This window comes from Homalodisca vitripennis, chromosome X, assembly GCF_021130785.1.
Source record: "Homalodisca vitripennis isolate AUS2020 chromosome X, UT_GWSS_2.1, whole genome shotgun sequence".
Lineage (NCBI taxonomy): Eukaryota > Metazoa > Arthropoda > Insecta > Hemiptera > Cicadellidae > Homalodisca > Homalodisca vitripennis.
The window spans coordinates 87974960-87996108 of record NC_060215.1 but is presented as its reverse complement, the minus strand read 5'-3'; the positions used below and the strand labels follow the sequence as shown (position 1 = coordinate 87996108).

General features: G+C 30.5%; 1 protein-coding gene across 1 annotated transcript in view; it reads right to left on the bottom strand.

The window, feature by feature from the left end:
- Positions 1 to 14840, bottom strand: part of LOC124369315 (TWiK family of potassium channels protein 7-like) — a 73434-nt gene extending 58594 nt beyond the window's left edge. The window contains exon 1 of the mRNA XM_046827264.1: positions 14743 to 14840. The gene's annotated coding sequence lies outside the window, so the exon portion shown is untranslated. The remainder of the gene's footprint in view (positions 1 to 14742) is intronic.
- Between the last annotated feature and the right edge of the window lie 6309 nt (positions 14841 to 21149).

The window sequence follows — 21149 nt, the reverse complement described above, 5'->3', positions numbered from 1 at the left end:
AGAAACATCTTACTTTGTTGCAGAATGAATTAATTCAGTACCTATTACAAACAAGGTGTTCTCAAGAAATGTATATAGGAAACAACCCTCACCAGGTACGACATAAAACGATATAGATCCTACTGTAAAAGGTGTTTTTACATTAAAGTTCTGTAAAGTTTCTCTATTTTTATTAGCTTGATTCTTTGGGGAAGTGTTGCAGTTCCATTGTTATTACTTTGAACTTGCTACTGCAATCCCAATGGTACTAGACACTAACTATTATAACTCATAATATAACTATAGGGGTTTTATCCTTAAAACCATTTCCACAACATTTAATATTTGCTCCATTATAGCACACAGAATGTGCATAATACAATGCAGAATTACAACTAATAAACATAACAAAATACAGGCAACGATTAAACATAAATTTAAAACAATGGACGTTATGTTGTCACTAAATAATTAATTTTATAATGCATAGTCCATCGGTGTTCAGATTCTAAAACTGTTAATGATAAGAAACGTCACTGTACTCACTCAAGGGTGTAATATATATTTTCTATGAACGATACAACTTACGCAGTATATTGAAATATTTTTAAGACATAGTAGAATCGAGAAGGGCAGTTTTGTTACTTTTACTGAGACCAAGGGACTATGTTTACTGGAAACCTTATCTTACCAGTTTCAAAACGGACTTAGTTGAGAGTACAGCATGCTCAACGTTGCTACTACTCTTTCCACGAGGTTCAAGGTAGTATAGGAAATCACTGACTTATCTAACGAAAATAATTCGCACGATAGTAAAAATTGACAGACAAACCTAATCGGCTGGCCTGAAATCGATACTGAGAGTAGACTGTCTTAAGTGACAAACTTGTCTCACCTGTATAAAGGGATTAGTCATATACCGGCTTTGTGAACAAACCTATCTTGCAAGTCCCGTGTTGGATATCACAAGCTTGATGGGAGGATATGTACCGGCTTCGTCGCCAATCCTATCTCACAAGCCTCATGGAGAATCTGGCCAGCATAATGGAGGGATTAGAAATGAAATGAACTGGCTTGAACAATAACCTATTTTACCAGCATCATGGCGGAATCAGTGTTGTAACAACGACTTTGAAGTAACCCTGTTTTGCGATCGTTATTGCATAAATTCGTTGCTGTTTGAAAGTGATTACGAAACGATCGATGTACAAAAACTAATTCATTTCGAAAATACTTAATTTAAGTCAACTAATAATGTAATCGTTTTACATAATTCCTCCTCTAAAACTTCCGAGAACTCAGTGGTTTTTTTTGCATTTCCACAAAAATGCACTTTGTTGACTTAAAAAGAAAGTACTCTGCAACTTTAACTTCAGTATCATCATTGTACATGTACAAGAGTATATGAAATTTCGGATGCGTACTGTTGTTTCCTTAATTGTTTCAATTCAGCTAATTTTGTTTTCAGAGTTAGAGATCTGAAGAAATCATATTTCTTTGAGTGCAATTACTTTGGTTTGGTTTTATGGTTGATTAAACTTTATTTAATCACTTTTCTAAGATAAATTCTTTCTTGGATTTATATATATATTTCTCATGAATTTGGTGTACCATGGTAAGCTACAAATACCCTTTTCTTAGCTAAATCAGGATTGACTGTGAATTTTCAACAGGTTTTATATTTTGCTAATATTTATCAGCATGCTAATGCGTAGTCTTCTGCAGCGCTCTATATATTGATTATATTTATATATGACCTCCTTTTCTTTTATTTAATTAATTAATTGAGATTATCTCGTACACTACTAGGCTAACCACTGCAGCAACTCATTTACGCTTAAATACGTCGGTATTATATGAATATTTAGCAGTTTGGGGTCATAGGTAACACAATAGTTATAATGTCATTTGTATTTGAGAATTATTATGAATACTCTCTATAAAAGAAATTATATTAAACAGAAATTTGTAATCATTAGATCCAATAGATAAAATAATGAGTCCTAGCCAATCCAGCAGTAATGAACATCGTATCAACCTTGTACATCTTGGCCAAAGAATTTTATAATGTACAACAATTAATAAACATTCGTTTCAATTTAATAACGTACTGTAGTTAGTACATAGCCTACTCTCATTCCAGTATACAGGTTATCAGAGCTGGTTAAACGCAGCTCACGTACGTGTGCTAATAGAAAACCATCAAGATGATCCTGCGAGAATTTAATGTGATTGCAATAACCATCCAATTAATTTGAAATTGCTCCGGATCAAGTATTTACTGTAATGGGTTGATCAACGCGATCCGTTTTCTGACGTTTTACACCTTATCACAAAGTACACTAGTAACAACGGGACATAAATACGTATGTCCTTCTTTTAGTGTTCATAATATATTCCATTAAAACAATGAAAGTTTTATGGATTGTTATGCTACAAGTTCAAAACTTGTTAGTTTTATTTTTTTGAATCTGCGCGTGTGTGTAATAGTTTTAGTCACATAGATAGTTTGTTTACGTGGTCTATTAAGTATAATCTACTGAAATTACAAGCAAAGCTAGGTAACCTAATAATATTAGCTTTGGTTTTTTGATAAAATAACAGTTATATATTAACACTTCGTGAAATTCCTATTATTTTAATCAAGGGCACGGCAAATCGCATTTAACGATTATTTTATCTATATTACACATTACACATGCTCTACTTAAACTAAGTTAATATTTTTTAAACCTTTTATACTAGACCTTCATCTAGTTCATATTACGAGACATAAATAAAATAAAGAAAGAGTCAAATTATGGTGGTTTTTTTTAAAAACAAAAAGATTACATTACCTTTTTTTTCTTTGAGATATACGAGTGAAATCGTATTATACTTAGTAGATAAAGGGCCCATTTATATTTACAAAACATTTTTTGATACATATTAAACGGTTCTCATGGAATATGTTTAAAAAAAGATGTTTTACGGCAATGGTACAAAAATGTATTGTACAACAAAACAATAAAACACATTGTAGCTTAACTCCCACCACTTTTTAGGCCTAGTTTTATTTCATTCTGATTTTTTCCAAGTTGTTTTAAGCTTTAAAACCTCGAACACCCGTTTGCGATCATAGTTCCATTGACTTGACATTACTTTTTCCTGTTTAAAGTCCCATCTATCCCATTACTACAATTTTGGACAATCGCCAATCATTAAATGAAAGTATAGCTTCAGGTAGACCAATATTTAATGTTCTGAGAGTTACAAATATCTGTTTGAAACTGTGACACTTACTAAATTAAAATTCCTTTGGATTTAGTGAATTTCCTTTAAACATTTCTTTAGTAGTTCCGAATCAGCAAAATGTGGAAAAATTATGTTTAAAATAACATAATGAGGTCTAGCAGGTGAAAATGTTCAGAGTGGTCATCAAGTTCTTCTGAAACTATAGATGTGTTGTATCTATACCACGACTCCTCGTCTTTTGGAGAGAGCTGGTACACTGGCTTCTTATTTGTAGAAATCTGTATTTTCTGTTTATCAGTTTAAGTAAGGAGATTTTTAACAGAAAGGGGTTTTTAATTAGACAGTTTCCTTTTTTCCGCACATTATTAGTGTACATAATACATTTTTCAACAGAAATTTCCACTGAAGGTTTTGCATAGCTTTTCACAAACCAATCATAATGCCTCATGTTTTGTATACATTGTAGATGGAGGAGTCAAATCTAGAATGCTGCATAGGCTTTTAGCAGCAGTATTCCCTTTTTCGATTACTTGCAAGGCATAAATGTATCAAATCTATATCATAGAGTGTAATAGGACTAGGGCTATCTTATGATGGCTATATGGCTGTTTACAAAATATTTTGTACCCTGTTTACAATTTGAGCTTGATATTGTAAATTGAGTAGTAAAGCCCGACTATGGTTTACGTAGAGATCTATAGTTTATGCTGACAAAGCTTGAATACAGCTATATAACCTAAAACTAATTTTAGTTGTTCCATATATATTACTTCATATTGAAAAGTACTAGTATTGGAAATATAAGTGTCAGAGCTGTCACTTAACTTTAGCTAAAAAAGTGATGTTGTAGACCTAGCTTTGAAGAAGATTGACCTGGATTTTTTGAAAAGATTCGTTGTATTTTAATTGTTCTATAATTGTTTTCGTTTTGTAGCATTGTCGTATAGTACCTATTTTCTTCTTGTTCTCCTTTTTATAATAAATGTAAACTATAAAACCACAATTCGAAACTTTTACAAGAAATGAATAACCAAATTTACAATGTTATTGTTTGTGTCATAGCTCAGGTGTCAACATAAATAAAAAAGAAAGACATACATTATAGCCAACTTCCAAACAAAATTACTGGCCATGATTAACATAACAGCATATGTAATAAACATATTTAATATGTAACGTAACATATCACGAGATAACTCGTGGTTTTCGTCCCAAAATTATTTTTTAACCTAGGTATCATACGTATTTAAATATGTTTTAAATAATATATATTTTCCCATATACTTATAAAAGTAATTCTAGAGCAACGAGCTATAAATAGTATCAATATAAGTAATTTTTATTTACTCGAAGTAATTTATAAATCCCATAATTCCCCTTTTAAAGAATATACGAGAATAAACTGTTTGAGAAGTACTGTTGTGAATCCAAGTCATTACTTTGCACCCGTCTGTTGTACAAGGTAGCGAAACGATGTTCACTCGTCGTCAATTGGCACTAACCGTAACAATAAAATCCTTAAAACGTTGAAACCGAATCGAATAGCGTTCCCCTGACCCATGCAGTTCCACAACAACCGGGTTTGACCTAGTCAGCATGGAAATAAAGATTGGTGATAAAGGTTCATCTTCTCTTCTTATCCACTGGGCAAAAATAAAGATTCATTCACAGAATATAAGTAATCCTATAACATTACATGGAATTAATTAATTATAAGAACGTTTTGGTTCATCGACTTAAGAGGTCCAATAAATAATTAAAAATAGCCCAAATGAAAGACTATTAAAATGTTCTTTGGACCTTAAAAAGTTTAAGGGATTATAACCTCGTAAAACGGTAACATAAAAAAAATAATTTTACTATGTTTTTGTATATACTAATTTCATAACAAAAACAATATAAAACGCATAACTATGTAATTGTTTTTGTAACGCAAAAAACCTTTTTAAAGTTGCACATTTGGTAAGATTCTAGCTGTAGAATGGAAAAAGGCACCTTCTACGTATTATTTCTACAGTAATAAGAAAGAATGAAAAACAGTGATTGTTTTCATTTATGATCATAGTATGCTTTAATTTTATTATGCCAACAAACTAAAAAGTGTCGTTGTTTGGGTTTTTGCTTTTTTCCAATGGATTATTTTTCCAAAGTGGGAACATAAAACTCTCAAATTAAATGTCTGAAAGAAACTTTTTTTCTTCAGTTTTTTGAGCATCTGTAGCATGGATTTGTAATGTAATAAATTAACATAATTGAGCAAATAATAAACTAAATTTTTCAGAATTCCTTATAAATAAAATAATTATTGTAGCTTTATTCGTGAATGGTGTGTAAATTCAAATGCTACGTGTAACAGATTTTAGTATATTGTAAAAATTAAAAACACAACCATCCATGTATCACTTCTAATATTTTAGTTCCTGTAAGGGCTTGCAAAACACACAAAAACTCACTCTTTCTGATGAAAAAAATATTTTTGCTTTATTTAACTACTTCTATGACACATGAATATATTTTCTTATAAATGAAAGGTTTTACTTCTTTTCACGACTCATTTCAACACATTGGCAACTATTAAGCTGAGACCTTTCATGGATTTTAACTATAAAATTATTAGTACCAATGGCTTATTTATTAATAAAACCAATGAGAAAAAATTATTTACGTAATTATACTGTTTTATACACCTAATTTGTTGAAAATTTGAGTATACCAGCATCTAATTCAGTAATAATTTCCTACATTATTTTCAGACAACCCTTCGGGTTTTTATGCAATGATTCCTAATGTATACCCGATGCCATAAATTAAAGATTGTGAATTTAATTATAAATTGTAAGCATACGATGCCATTGCAATGCACAGCAGAAGTGTGTTGCATACACCGGCAAGCATTCAGCAACTGAATAAATAAGTTAAGCCTAAATTCTGAGACAAACCTACCTTGTTTGAAAGCATTGCAAAACCGTGGGTTTTAAAATATTAATTGCATTATATAATAACTATAACTTCAATCAAGTATGGTTAAATCAACATATAGCCTATAAGCATATTTAAAGTTTGTTCTATGTGATGTTAGGTTGCTCTTTACAATGGTCGTAGTTCATACTATTTTAGGACCTCAAGAATTTTACATCCCTGAATAAATAAAATTACAAAAAAATACCTATAGAGTCAATAAAATAGTTCTCTTCATTAGGTTACAATATTTATTTACAGTAATGGTACAAGCAACATCCTTTAATGTTAGGTGACAAGAGATTATAGATTTGTCACATTTTAAATCATTGGAATCTGTTTGTAACGGCCTCGGTGAATTAAATAACTTGCTTAGAGTGAAGGTAAATAAACGGTAACGAAGTCTAAAGAACTCCAGGCGGCGGTAGATGCTGTAATTAGACTCTTGATGGTTTGTCCAAATGTCAACGCGAAATTGCTAGCTGACTTCTTGCTGAGCAAACAAGTGAAGACAGCAAGTCACTTATCTGTTGAAGTGAATCCTCAGAGTTCGTTCGTGAATTATTGCACAATCGTAAACTTCTTTAGTGTCATATAATAACTATATCAGTCTTTGTGACCCTGTTGCTGGAAAGCTTAGAAATCCAGTAATCTGGAAGATTTTTAGCTTCTTCATTAGTAAGATTAAATTCAACATTAAAATAAATGATGTGAAAACAATCATTATGAAAACTTTTTTACTATTTTTTTTTCCACAGATAATCCAGGTAATCTGTAGGCTGATACTCAACTCAAGGAAGAAACATTCAGACATCAAATACAACGATTCACAAGTAAGTAGTCACAATGAACTGATGTTATTTTCTAATATTGACTTTAATTAGTGATTGATCCAATGTAACTCGTTCTATCTTTGGCATGTCCGCAAAATACATTATATTACGTAGTACTGATATAACGTGGATAAACAAATAATTTAGACGATAGTATTAATTTAACATTTATTGATACAACTGATTGTATAAAACATGACATATTTGCACACAATGTGAGATATTTTATTACGTTTTCATGGTGTGTGACCTCACCACTGAATTGCTTCATTTAAAAGCGTGACTTTATGTTTTGTTATTCACTCACTGCCTATTGGTTCAACGTTCGTTAAGTTTCTTTCATAATGATTCATAGTAATATATAACTTTTTTTATTTTGTAAATTTTTGGCAAAACACAATCAAGGAAAAAGGGGGTTTCTACTATTATAAACATTAAAATGTCTAAATTTGCTTTAGATTTTAAAAATATCAAAAATACTTTATTGTATACCTAGGGCTTTAATGGCAGCAGTTTTAATTGTGCACGTATCTTCTGTCAATGTTTGTATAAACTACTGGAGAGTACTTTTAAGGTTACCAAATGTTTATATACCGAAAGTCTGACCACTATATAATATGTAAGCCATCATCTTCAGGCTTAAATCCGAGCGCGTCTACTTCTTAATATGCGCTAATTCTTAGTACGATCTTAAAATTGTAGTTTCATAACTTCCTCTGAGTTGCAAAGTTTATCACACAGGAAATGTATCAAAACGTCAGCCCTTTCGTACAATTTCTGTAGAATGTACTGATGACTCAAAGTGAAAAAAAACTATTTAATAAAATAAAACCAATAAAATACCAATTAATTTGATTGTTGTATTAAAATAGAAGTGTACAAAGAAATCTTAGTGAGTTGGGTTATAGGTTTACTGAAAGAAAGATACGTTTTGAATTCTTTGGGAGTTACATGATAGCACCGCGTTGAAATTAAATGAATTTAATTCAAAACTATATATCATGTGCACGTGTAGTAAAATACAACAATCTAACCAGACCAGATATGTATGTAGGTTACTTACTTTTTAAATTAGATTGTTTTTTATTAATGCGCAGGAGCGGTTTTTTATTGGATACAACACATTATATATATTGCACGCAATACTATATATTTAGATAGAATAAGATTAACATAGAGATTGTGTTATGAAAATAGAAGAAATGAGATGAACATACATTTGTTGAGAACGTTGTACATCAGTTGAAGAGTAGCTTACCAGCTGTGTTGCGATTAGTTTATATTGCACTTGTTTACCTATCCCGTAGTTTTCATACACTGATGATATCCACGCGTCGTCGGTTAGGCGCACATTGCCTCGGTAAGAGCATCACGCCCGCACCACAGGTCAGGAAGCTTTACACTCTCAAAAACTCTAAAAACCATTCGGAAATTTAAAAAAAGGTTTGAGTGGCACAGTCGTAATACTAATTCATTGTGGCTTATATACAAAAAAAGTTAAAAAATAATTCTACTATATTTAAAGATAACTACAGAACATTGTATGGCTTTTATTGTTTTTTTTAACGTTTGTAAATAAAAGGTATTACGGTTTTATAACAGCAATCATGAAATTACTTCGTTTCTTTTAATATTAAGAAATAAAAGATAAATTAACTTCATACGCTACAAAAAGTAGAATTAAGTTTATCCCTTTGGTCAGAAATGAGTACTTATTAATCATACTAAACATAATTTATGGAATTCATAATCGTGTAATACATAACTAACTTTTTCCTTTAATTTAACAGTCCCATAGAGTGAATAACCTTCTTGATTAATCAATAACACTCTCTATTTTATATGCAAAGGTGTTGCTACCAACCATCGACATTAATACAATAGTCTAAATATTATTAAATAATAATAAGCGAGATAAGAGTAACGTATTCAACCATCGACTATATTTGGTAACACAGTTCTATTTTCTTTCTCTCTCAAAGGTACACCTACTATTTTCGGTTATTTCTACAGGAATTGTTGTCAAAACATGGCCTAAAGTAATAAGTAGATTAAAAATGAATAAATATTTATAGATACGCGAAATTTTGATAGTAAGTTTTCTCTCTTATTAGCCTAAAAATATATAAATATTATGACTTAATTGAATACATATATTCAAAAATAATAAATAATTGTTATATTGTGATAGTTAAATAAAGATACTAAAATTATAGACAACAATTTAGTACATAAATTAAAAAAATAGCAGCTACACCTTCCTTTAGTAGGTTAGGACCAACGAAATATTTTAAACAAATTCTGAGTGAAAACCAAAATAATTCCTAATTTTCAAGTATAAATGTGTAGCAAAATCTAATTAGCGATTTCATAACCATGGGTAAAAAAGTTTTGGTGTATTTTCCTTTCGCAATCATATTTTACTATCGAGGTGAAGCCAAGCTGGAATAAGCGAAGCACCGAAGGACACTTTTGCTTCGAGTGGGGAAACTTTATGTGTCATTCTCCATTCGCTTCTCTTAAAATGTACGCAAGACGTTCAATATTGTCTTCTTGTTTTGTTCTTACTAAAATACATCAACAAAGTACCGTGCCTGAGAACAGTTTACTAGCTTTTCAATGTTATAGTAAGAGGATTTGAATGGTGAATTTTTTATTAATTTTATTTGTGGGGATCGAAATGTTTCTGCATTGTTGTACAAATTAAAGTTTTAAACACAAAAAACCTGCTTACAAAAATTAAAGTTGCATTACAATATAAAACGAAATCCAGTTTTTTTAAGCTCGTGTAAAATAACCTGTGTAATATGTCCACTGTACTCCGCTTCGGTCATTACTCTAATAAGGTCTTTGATATAAATTCAACCGTTTTTTTCAACCCGTATGTTATACACGGTTTGATGCTTCATAAAATCATGTCAAGTTTGATCATTTCTCCTGACGTGTTGTAATTATTTTAGTACGTTTGTGATCTATATTTAGGTTTTAATACTTTAAAATATTGCCTGTAAAAATATCCTGTATTCAATTATATAAATAACTAAACGTTTCTATCTTAGGGTTTCTTAAGGTTTTGTGTGTAAATTTTGACATTAGGCTTAAAAATGTAGGAGTCCGTCAAGTCTGAAAGTTGTGCAATTCGATGAAGCAATAAAAATCAATATATCAAATCACGTGACGTACACCAAAGTGTTACAATATTTTAGTGTTAATATAGTGAATTTTAAACTATTGTTGGGCTATAATTACGGTGAAAAAGAAAATACAGTAACAAGATAAACAATATTTCATTATATTGAATGAGTTCACAAATATCGTAGCTACCGTGGAAGTCTATTCGATGAAGTTGAATAGGATTCATTCATGAGAATAATCTCTTGTTTCAATATAGTAGCAGTATCAATCGAAAGAGGAAATGTAATTATAATGGTGTGAACCAGTGTTTACCAGACCCGGTATGTTGCAACAATGGTGTGTTGATGAAAAGAGCAAACTAGGTTAATATTGGATAATTGAAATGTGTGATAATATCTAACATGTTCATACAGTTTTAAACATTTCAATAGTTGAAAATTTGATTGTGTGATCCGTGCATCATGGAAAATAATAATATTATGAAATCTCGCGCAATACAGCATTTTACATTGTAGCCCAGATTGTAGATTGACTATACGGGATTATTGTTAGAGAAATGTAATATTACCTAAATATTTAATTACATAGTTAATGAGTTTATGGGAGACGCTGGTTGTGGGATGGTACGGTACATAGTAGAGTGTTACATTCCTACGCTAGTGTTTTTGAGGCAGTTCACGCTGTAGAAAGGGTATGCTAAGTTAATTAAGTTTGACGATTTATATTGATATAGTTTTCTATGAATTCAATACTAAAAATAAATTTGCTTTCAATCCTCTAAAATTCCAGTGCCAAGTTGTTTTTTACACGACAAAGACATTTCAAATCCAACTACAAAGGACATAAAAACAGAATAAAACAAGATAATATACGTACTGCAAATATTTTGGCAAAGTTTAACTCAGAAGCACAAAAACTACAAAATTGGCGAAACTTATTTCCCCCCATGAATCTAAAATGAAATAAATTAACGTGATTTTGAAGTAAGTATTTTTAAATTTATCTAGTAAGCCTGGGTTTATAATTTAATTATTATCCTATTTTATTATGAAAGTTTTATTTTTCAATGAAACGTATTATATAGTATTTCATACTTATTTCACAGTAATTTAAAAAATATAATATGTTATAAGGAGATTACTTTCTTATTTTGTATTCATTTCAGTACTAGAGCTTAATATAAAGAAAAGTTTTTCTGTCCTAAACGCTCACAGATTGTTAACCAAGTTGTATTTTACTAACTATACGCAAACTGGAGTAAAGTAGAACTAAATGCAAACATTTTTAACCGGACACAATCTTTTATAGTTAAATACTAAATAGTAAATTAAAAATTATTTTAGTTTCGTAACTTTTTTATATATTATGTACAAAAATATTCTTACGGCTGTATTATTTTACGTATACAAGGAAGATTTTAAATTTAAATGGAATAAAAGAAATTACGGAAATAAATAACGAGTTTTGCGATGTGGTAATCAAACAATTGACAGAACCCATTTATTCCCACTGCATCTCAGCACGTATTTGGAACTAACTAACGGAGTTAAAGGAGATGTTCACTAAATGCCGACCAGTAACAGTGAAACTTTAGTTTCCTCCTTTTCTCGTTGCAATAAAGTTTAATAAAACGTTTAGATAATATGCAAAAATAGATTGCTTCCATAAGATATATTTGATTATTAAAATCATTATTAAGAGAAAATGTGATTCGATTGAATTTCTATGAGCCTATCTTTTTCTATTACGAACCCACTTAACGCGTGTAAAAAAACTAAAATGATCAATGCATAAAGATGCTTAGTAAATAATTCAATTGATTACTATATGTCAGTATTTTTTACCATTTATCTACCAGGTATAATTACATTGCTATAATAATATAAGTATATAATTGGATTTTAACACGAAAAGTATAAATGTTAAAACATTGTTACAGAATAGATTTCTTGCAATGCATAGTGAATATTATATTTCTCTTCATGTGTTAGGATAAGGAGCAGGAAGATTTTAAACATCACAGAATTCAGTATTATACGTAAAAGCTCAATATGATCGGCACTTTCAGATAAATTATAAACCAAACGCAAACGATTGTAACAAATTGATTTCCATACTTTGTATTAATCATTCAGGAGCCAATCCTACTATGGAACCATGACTCTTACCTGCATGAAATACTCAATTAACTGTCTCTGAATCTGACGTTCAAACATTTTTTTAAATTTTTTCGTTTAATTCAGTTTCCGGGGCTGATTGATGATGAGTTGGAGGGGAGTTTGAAGTTCTTAATGTGCTTTGTTAATAATTGAAACTGCGAAAGAGCTGATTTTGTTTCATTTATATGTCATCTTAGTAACAGCTAAGTTAACTTTTTGTTGGATTCATTTGGTCGTAATAGTATAATGAAAAGTTACTAATTTTAGTTTTCCTTTTGAAAGGAATGTGGTACATTTAAATGCTGATTTTTAATGAAGAATATTGTAAGAATTAGCATTAAAACCACGATGATAAAGAAAGATTTCGTTAAAGTGAAGTGAAAGAGAAATTATTTACCTATGCCGTATTTCTATTATTGGCCGAAAATCGCGTGTATATTTCTCCATTCACAATTTTGCATTCACTAACAAAGTAACCGCAAAGTACGCTCTGAATATTTCGGAAATTACTGGGTATTAAATGCTATACCATAGCTCAAAATAATTAAATTTATAACGCACACAATTTAAAAACTAATGAGACCATCATGTTTGATATCAAATTCAATTTGACACATTATGAAGGTCCGTAATGACAAGGAAAAATTTTGCACAATTGTTTTACCTTAACTTCTTTACACATTGTTTTGTGCAAAAGCGCATATTCAAATAATAACTATTACAAGACATATGTTTGTATCACCTTGCTTTCTTTTTCGGTTTAAGGTATTATGGATGTTGGAATAAAAGGTTAGAGACTGAGACCAAACACACTATATCATTAACAAAACGTGAAGCCTTATTAATCATACATGTCTAAAACTGAAACTATCTTGAATCGCAAAATATGATAGTAAAACTGCTTCACAATTGTAATGCAGTATGTCCTACACATCAAATCCTCAGTTTATAATATCACATGCTCCTTTTTATAAAGTGTTGGAAACTTTAAAACTGGTTACTTATTATTTTAATGGACAGTACTCGTATAAGAAGTTAAAAACTGAAAAAAGATTTTAAACTTATGTAAAATGAACAAAGTTTTGATTTCGTTATCATAACTTTTTATAGTTCTCATGGTCTGTCAGTAAAGAATTTCATAAAGCGTTTAAAAAGAAAGAAAAACTTAATTTAAATTCAGGCGATGTTACATTATATTCTTAAAAATAATTAATGTTCGTGTAAACATGCCAAACAGTATATACATACATTTGTTATATTGGTATTATTACATACTAATAGTGTCTGCCAATGATATGTTGCTTTTTTTATTTACATTTAAGTGATAACCTATTTATGATTACGCTTCATATTTTACACTACTTATGTATACGAAGTTAATCCGAAAAACAATGCAGATCTTTGTCTTTCTAGACGATTAGCACTTTAAATAGTGTCATTGAAAATAAATTATGAATCAACAGCAAAAATTCTCGATTTCTCGATTGGGTATTTATATATGTTGATATCAACGTTCAATAGCTACGGGATTGAAGTAACAGATTGCCTAGTTGTATCTATATTGAACGTTTGGCCTATTATAACGATAAATATCGACGTGGTGAAGATTCCAAGTGCTGTTATTATGTCTTGTTGTGGAGTTGAAAGATACTTCGTGAATCGTGGTTTGGTCTCTGTCTATTTGTCCGACCTGTGGGTAGAGGGTAGTAGGAAGCGGGTAGCGGGTAGCGGGTAGGGGCAGCTGCCTCCACTTTATTACATTATTGAGTGTCGACAAGCTAGAGCTCTACTGTGTATTCTGGCTGGTCGACACCTCTCTGGCCTAAAACCTTGTATAATTTTATTAAATGAAAACAGCGAAACTATTCGTCCTTAGATCATAATATTGAAGTTATTCTAAAAATGTAATAATTTTCGTTAATATAACAAATAAATTTGGGAAGTAAATGTAAATCTCAAAACCTCTCTGTATAATTGGTATGAAACCAACAGCTAAGATTACAACTACTAGTATCGATGAACACTATGGGTATCTAGAACATTCAGTTAAATACCGCTACTTAATTACATGTCCAGTTTACATTATTGTACCTACTTTTTGTTACTGATGTTAGTTCAACGATATTGAATTACATTACACACTTTCAATTATTTATAGCAATACATTGGTAAACTAAAAATTGTTCACAACACTTTGGAATCTATTATATTGAAATAAAATTGTATAAGTCACATACAAAAACTGTTACTTTTTCTGTTAAACATAATATGAAGTTACTGTTCCAAAATCTGACACCATAAAACGCAGAAGGGCCAGCGATCACCAATGCTATTTTTTATATTTGATTCGTGGCTTATAATGTAAATCCTGTATTAAGTGAAATAGTCACGTAAACAAGAATACTGAATGGGTGGATATTAAGTTTTACGTGCACCACACTTACCTGACCGGATGTCTGACACCTGACCGGGAACTGGCGGAGGCGGTACCAGACCAAAGCGAGAGGCACAGAGACACGACTCAGACTGGGTACTGGTACTGGGTACTCGGCACTGGGCAGAAGGAGGACGCCGGCGTGTGCCCGGGGATCGATTCCGCCCTGACTCCCACCCCACCCCTAAACCTACCCCGCTCCCCACTCCCCGCAGCCCTACCACCACAACGCGTTCCTTGAACGTTCAATAACACACTAGACTCTGTATAAGTTGTCGAGAAGGTGATCTATTGTCGAGCGCCTGTTGACGATTGTATTGATTGCCTTGTTGTCGGTACCAGCACAGTGCTGATTTTCAGTCTGTCAGCGGTCAGTGACACGCTCAGTCTTCCTGTAATAACTTTTTCAAAACAGAACTATCGAAGCGAACCTTTAAAATGTGAAATATTCTTGGTTTAACCAACTCTAACAGTCAAAACGTTGAACGTTACTGATACACCTAAGCTACAGCAGACCGTAACACTATTACCCTGATAAATCAAAAGAAAAGCAAAGTAAAGATATCTAATTTTACCAGGCGATGTTAGGTTAAGAAGTCCTCTCTAACACTTAACCAGCGAACCTACGGCTGAAAAGATCCAAAAAGGTTAAAAAAATGAAAGGAAGTTAAACTATAACTATAAAATAAAATAAAATCGTTTAAATGTTATTCGGAGCATATACTTTCTACTAAAATATATTTATTGGGTGCAAAATAATAGGAGAATATTGGAGTTGTCATTCTAAAACTTGTTTGTTGTGCTTACTTTGAGTCATTTATTTACGAACAATAAGGATTCATGTGAAACTGTAAACTAAGAAATGAAGAGGAAAAATTTAATAACGGTAATTTATTCTAGACAGTCAGTTACGTATCCACGCAAATGTTGTGGGAGATAATGAAGATTTTATAGACTGGCTTCTCAGGAATCTGGGGATTTATAACTCTCCTTAGTTTTCAGGAAATCCAGTGATAATAATTTGACTTTTATGGTTAAGGTGCCGGTAGTAAAAAAACCTTTAAAAATAATGTATGCGCTAACGAAACGCTTAGTACTTTTTATTTTTAAAAGATACAAAAAGGCTTAAAACAGTATACTAAATAACTAGAAAAATGTAAACTGTATTTTTAGTAATAGTTTAGCGTGGACTAAATATATATAAATATGTAAGAAATATTACAAAATTACACTAACATAATTAACTGGTTTATTTCTTTGTTTCAACAAAATTCGGCTAAAAACAACTGAGTACCAAACAGTTTTATTAAATATATACAATTATATTTATAATGGGACATCTGCCCTTATTTTAAAAATATAAATAAAGAATTAAATGTGTATGGGGTTTAACATTGTTATTATTAAACTAAATTAAGGAGATCACCAGTGCAGTGTTTTAGGATGTCAGTTTTAATTAATTTTATAAAACCTGCGCTTTTAATCAACACTAATTTTATATTAGGATAAATCCTAATATTCTCCATGGCAGGGTAAATCGTGTCCCCATGTAAGATGTTAAAAAATATTAAAATATAACGGTGTTGGGCTTATAAGTCATGAATGTTATTCAGTCAACAGTGACTTTCCTCTTTCCTACCCGTTTGGCCTGTGATAAATCAGTGGAATATATAAATAAGCATTAACAAATGCATTTAAATATTATTATTTTTAACGAATCAAAAATTAATAGTATTTATCATCAAATACATTTAGTATGTATTATTTGTTACATAAACAGACATTTATTTTGAGCACGTTCTTCTGAAAAGGTTACATTTTGCTTAATTCTTTACTGACTATACAATTGGCACCAAATGCCATCGAATTAATATTGAAATAAGACAAGGTATCGAATTCATTCCCACATATTTTCCTGTTGACAGAAGATTTAGTTGAGTTTTCAAGTAATCTTTTTGAAAGCATTTTACTCAGTAGCTCTTCTCGCTGTTGACTTTCAGAGAGTTGTCAAGTTGAGATATAGAAGCTTACAGGAGCTAAAAAATTAGAAAACTAAGTTTTTCTCAACTGTAAGAAAATTTTGAATATCATGACATTTAAAAAAAATACTGTTTACAGCAAAGTTAACACTATTTAATGAATAACACCTTTGTTATTAGAATAAAGATTATTGTATACAAGATAAAAAATTATCTAGCGCAATTAAAAATCTAATTTAATTGTTTCTTTATTGGAAAGACAAGTGCACATTTTAGCCAACAAGCAGTTAAGCGTTTTGGCAACTTGAATACTTAAGAATTAATAATATAATCAATATGATATCAAATTGCATGTAACACATTTTTTCAAATTTAAAATTCCTCAAGCTTTATTTTTAACTACAATTACATATATATTTATATAGCTCCCTTTTAGTAATATAGTTGATACAACTGAACAAAAGTTATGTAGATATATATGCAGCCATACCTAAAGAAGTATTGCTTCTTAATTTTACGTTAACCAATAAAAATGTAATGTAATGATGAAATTATGGTGTAAGTCATAACGTGTTTCGTATGAGTACGTCAGAAATCCACGATGCTGAAAATAATATTGACATACCACAAATAAAGCGAATGATTAATCTGAATATGTTCTGAATACAATTTTTGCTAAATATTTTTTTAAGTTTCCAAACAAAACAGAAAAAAATTTAAAATGTTGCAGATGTTTATCATAATGTTATAAACCTGGATATCACTGAGAGATTTGCATAGATCTGAAAATAAACTTGTTTAATTTATTTGATAACATTGAATTTGTTCTATTCTTACTTATTATTACTAGCTTTTTAAATTACTATAACATAATAGGTACTATTTGATAAGTATATTAAAAATTTTCTAAGATCATAGTCCGATATTGTGATCAAAAAGTTTAATCTATATTAATTTCAATACGTGTACATTAAAATACATGTTTTGTAATATAACAAACAATAAGGAGTTATCATAAAAAGTTAGAGTTTCATATATTAACGATATTATTCTTCAACGTATAAATAATAAAAAACTGCTAGATACAGATTCTAACATTTGCCATACCAGTAATACCGAAAAATACATCTAAAACAATATTAAAGATTATCGATTAAGAAGGACTTTATTACAAACTTTACTGTTATTGTATATTAAATAATAAGAGTTTAAGGTAATTTAACTAGAAATTTGAATGGAATTTAACCTAATATGCATTTTTAAAATGTTATCAAACATGGAAAATTTAAAGATTATTTATAGCACTAGCCGATACCTGCAGCTTCAAACGCAATTATATATATGTTCGACTCAATATGTGTATGTGTGTAGATCTAGGAAAGCATCTCCTGTAAAGTAGCTTTATATTCTAGTCAAAGATATTTCCAGTGCCCCAGAAGAATTTGCCACAAATGTCCTGATAAAAAGAATATATGTAAACACTAAAGACTGATACTACTACTTCTTTCAAATAGGGTCAACTTCCGTCTTTTACAAACTTCTTTCGGTCTAAAATATTTCCACGGCTATAGTTGATTTTGCCTTGTTGTCATGATGAAGAAAAATATACATACATACTTAAAACTGAGAACTCCACTGCGCTCAAAAACATCAACTCCCGGTATAAGAGAAAAACCCTTGGTAAGTTTATGCAACATTTCAGTAATATTTATTTATATAGTTGTAGTCAATAAGGTCTTGTTTTTTGAACTGTAGTCTGGGAAAAAATACCTCTTAATAGGCGTCTCTAGGAGGGAGTTTCGAAAATAGTATAGGCCTATATTCATGCCAGGGAACGTAAGAGTGTCTATGTATAATTTCAGTGCAATCCGTTGAATAGTTTATGCGTGAAAGCAAAACAAAAATAACATACTTGCACTTTCGAATTTATAATATTAATATGAAAATAGGATATAAAATTATCTCTAATTAGTATATTGAAGATCCTTGAAAACTATAATATAAAGAAGAACTTCAAGTTAAAGATAATCTCTTTAAGTTTATCCTTTGAGATTATTTAAGAGAAAAGATTTAATTTCAACTTAAATATTGTTGTAATTTAATAGAAAAGAAAATATAATGTATTTCAGAAGTAACACTAGCTGAAGTTACATGTACTTTGCTACAGTAAAAGACCATTAATATTACGTGTGCAAAGGTTGCAATTAATTGGTCCATGGGAGAAGTCAATCGTTAAATCCACTCCTGCCATTTTCGCCACAGCTGTGTTATAAAAAAATAGCTTAGTATATTCAGATAAACAGTTGAAGATAAAAAGTTTATTTATTGTAAATTAAACCCAGTATCTTCAATATCTCTTTAAAAGTTATCAAGATTTTAAGATTAGTTTAGATAAAAATTAACATTTCACTAAACTAAAGTCTCATGCAAATGTAGTCCCGCGAAAATTCACAAATTTAACATTCTTCTTTAGCCAATAAATATTTTCAGGAACTCAACGTGTATGGAATAATTATCAAATGGGCATACTGACACCACTTTCATGTCAAACTCACGTGTTAATTAAAAACTCTAAGATCTTCGTCGAGTGCTCAAAAGCATGGAAACTGGCTAGGACCAAAAGGCTAGTTAGCTTTGACGTTGAAAGTCTGTTCACTAAGTAGCATTTCCTGAATCTCTGATTTTTTTAAAGAAGAACAAATACTAAACTAGAGAACTAGACTTCCGCAATCTTGGAGCTTGCATAATTATGGACTTTATACAACTATTTTTAACTAGACGTAAAATTGTCTAAAGATGAGGAAATGAATGTAGGGTTTTCTTTGTTGCCCATTTTTTGGCTATATCCTGTGTATAGCCTTTTACGTGGATAAAACTGTTATTGTCTTTTCTCATAGAAACAATAAATTAAAAGAAATAAAACTGAATTTTCACCTGCTATTCATAGCAATGCTATGTCCATTCAAATGAAAAAAGTCCAAATAATAAATTTTTGACATGAGTATGGAAACGTATGTAAAATAACAGCTTCTACAAAGAAAGCGTACGGGGGTCACTAAGTACATTTTAAATCCATCCATTAAAATCTTTTAAAGAAGGATTTGCATATCCTTTACTTAAAAGTGAGTTCATGTTAAGAAAAAAATAAACTAAAGGAGGAATTGGAAAATTTTTTGAATCTTATAAAATTGGATTCTTTTTGTGTCAATTATAACTGAAAATTATAGAAAATATTATCTTGTCAAAAAATTAAAACATCGATAACATTCCTTGTGCTTGAGAAGGCGGAGAAAATTAGAAGAGTAAGCAGAAGGTACAGCATTAGAACCACTTTTGGAGCCCAGTCACTGTTAGGAAAATGCTGTAAAATAAACCAATGATCTAAAAACATTCGAGAGCAAATTTTCAAAGCTAATACCTTCAATTTATTACACAACTGAACTGAAGAATTTTAAAAAGAAGTGGCGGCGAGTTACTTAGGAACTCGACGTAATATGTGTTATTTTGACATCATTACATTATTATCTTATGCTCCTGATCTGACATGCTCTTGCATGGTTCATGGGATATAGTTCTTCTTGGTATTATTTTCGATGAGTAAACGGTCAGGCCTCATTGCAATCTCTGGCATAAAGTGGAATCCCGTGACTTTTCTTCAAAACGGTTTATTTATTATTTAGTTTATTTATTTATTTTTTGCTGTAAAAGAGTAATTAGGAATATTTACTAATAGTATGTATACAGTAGACTAGAATTGAAAAATACAATTTTATAATACTTGTCATATGTGGAGCTAGCTATCTTTGTTGTTCCATGTAATGCCTTCTTGGAATAGTTTGATCTTTTATACTCTAATTTGCATTTCATTTTTTAATATTTGAGTTTGTGAACTGCTGCCTTTCATTAGGACTAACCCTATGTTGTTTTAAGTTTAAAATTCTCGGTACTCTTATTACACTTTTCCTAGAGAGAATAGTTTTTATTATTCGCAGATTAACTCGACGGAAAAAGAAATAAATATTCAGCTATGACATTGTACGATGCACGTATGTTGTTGTACGCTGGCACTAAATAATAATTATTACAATCAATAAGTTAGTGGAAGAGATTTTCTATATTAAATATCACTCCTAGACACTATAGAAGAGGATGGCGGGGGAGGTGTGAGTGACTGCATGGTACCGTCTAAATTACTGGTTGTTAAGGAGACGCGTGTTAAGAGAAGTGTCAAAATACTATACACAACAAAAATCACGGTGCCTTTAATTGGTCACAGTCAAGCAATGCCAAACTTAAAACTAATGTAATTTGTGTAACCTTTGACACTTACAGGTAAATAACGTATAATAGTCTTAATAATGATTTTGGACGTACTATCAAATTATTATAGAAAAAATATGCAAGTTGCATTTTATATCGGGTGTACGAAATAATACAA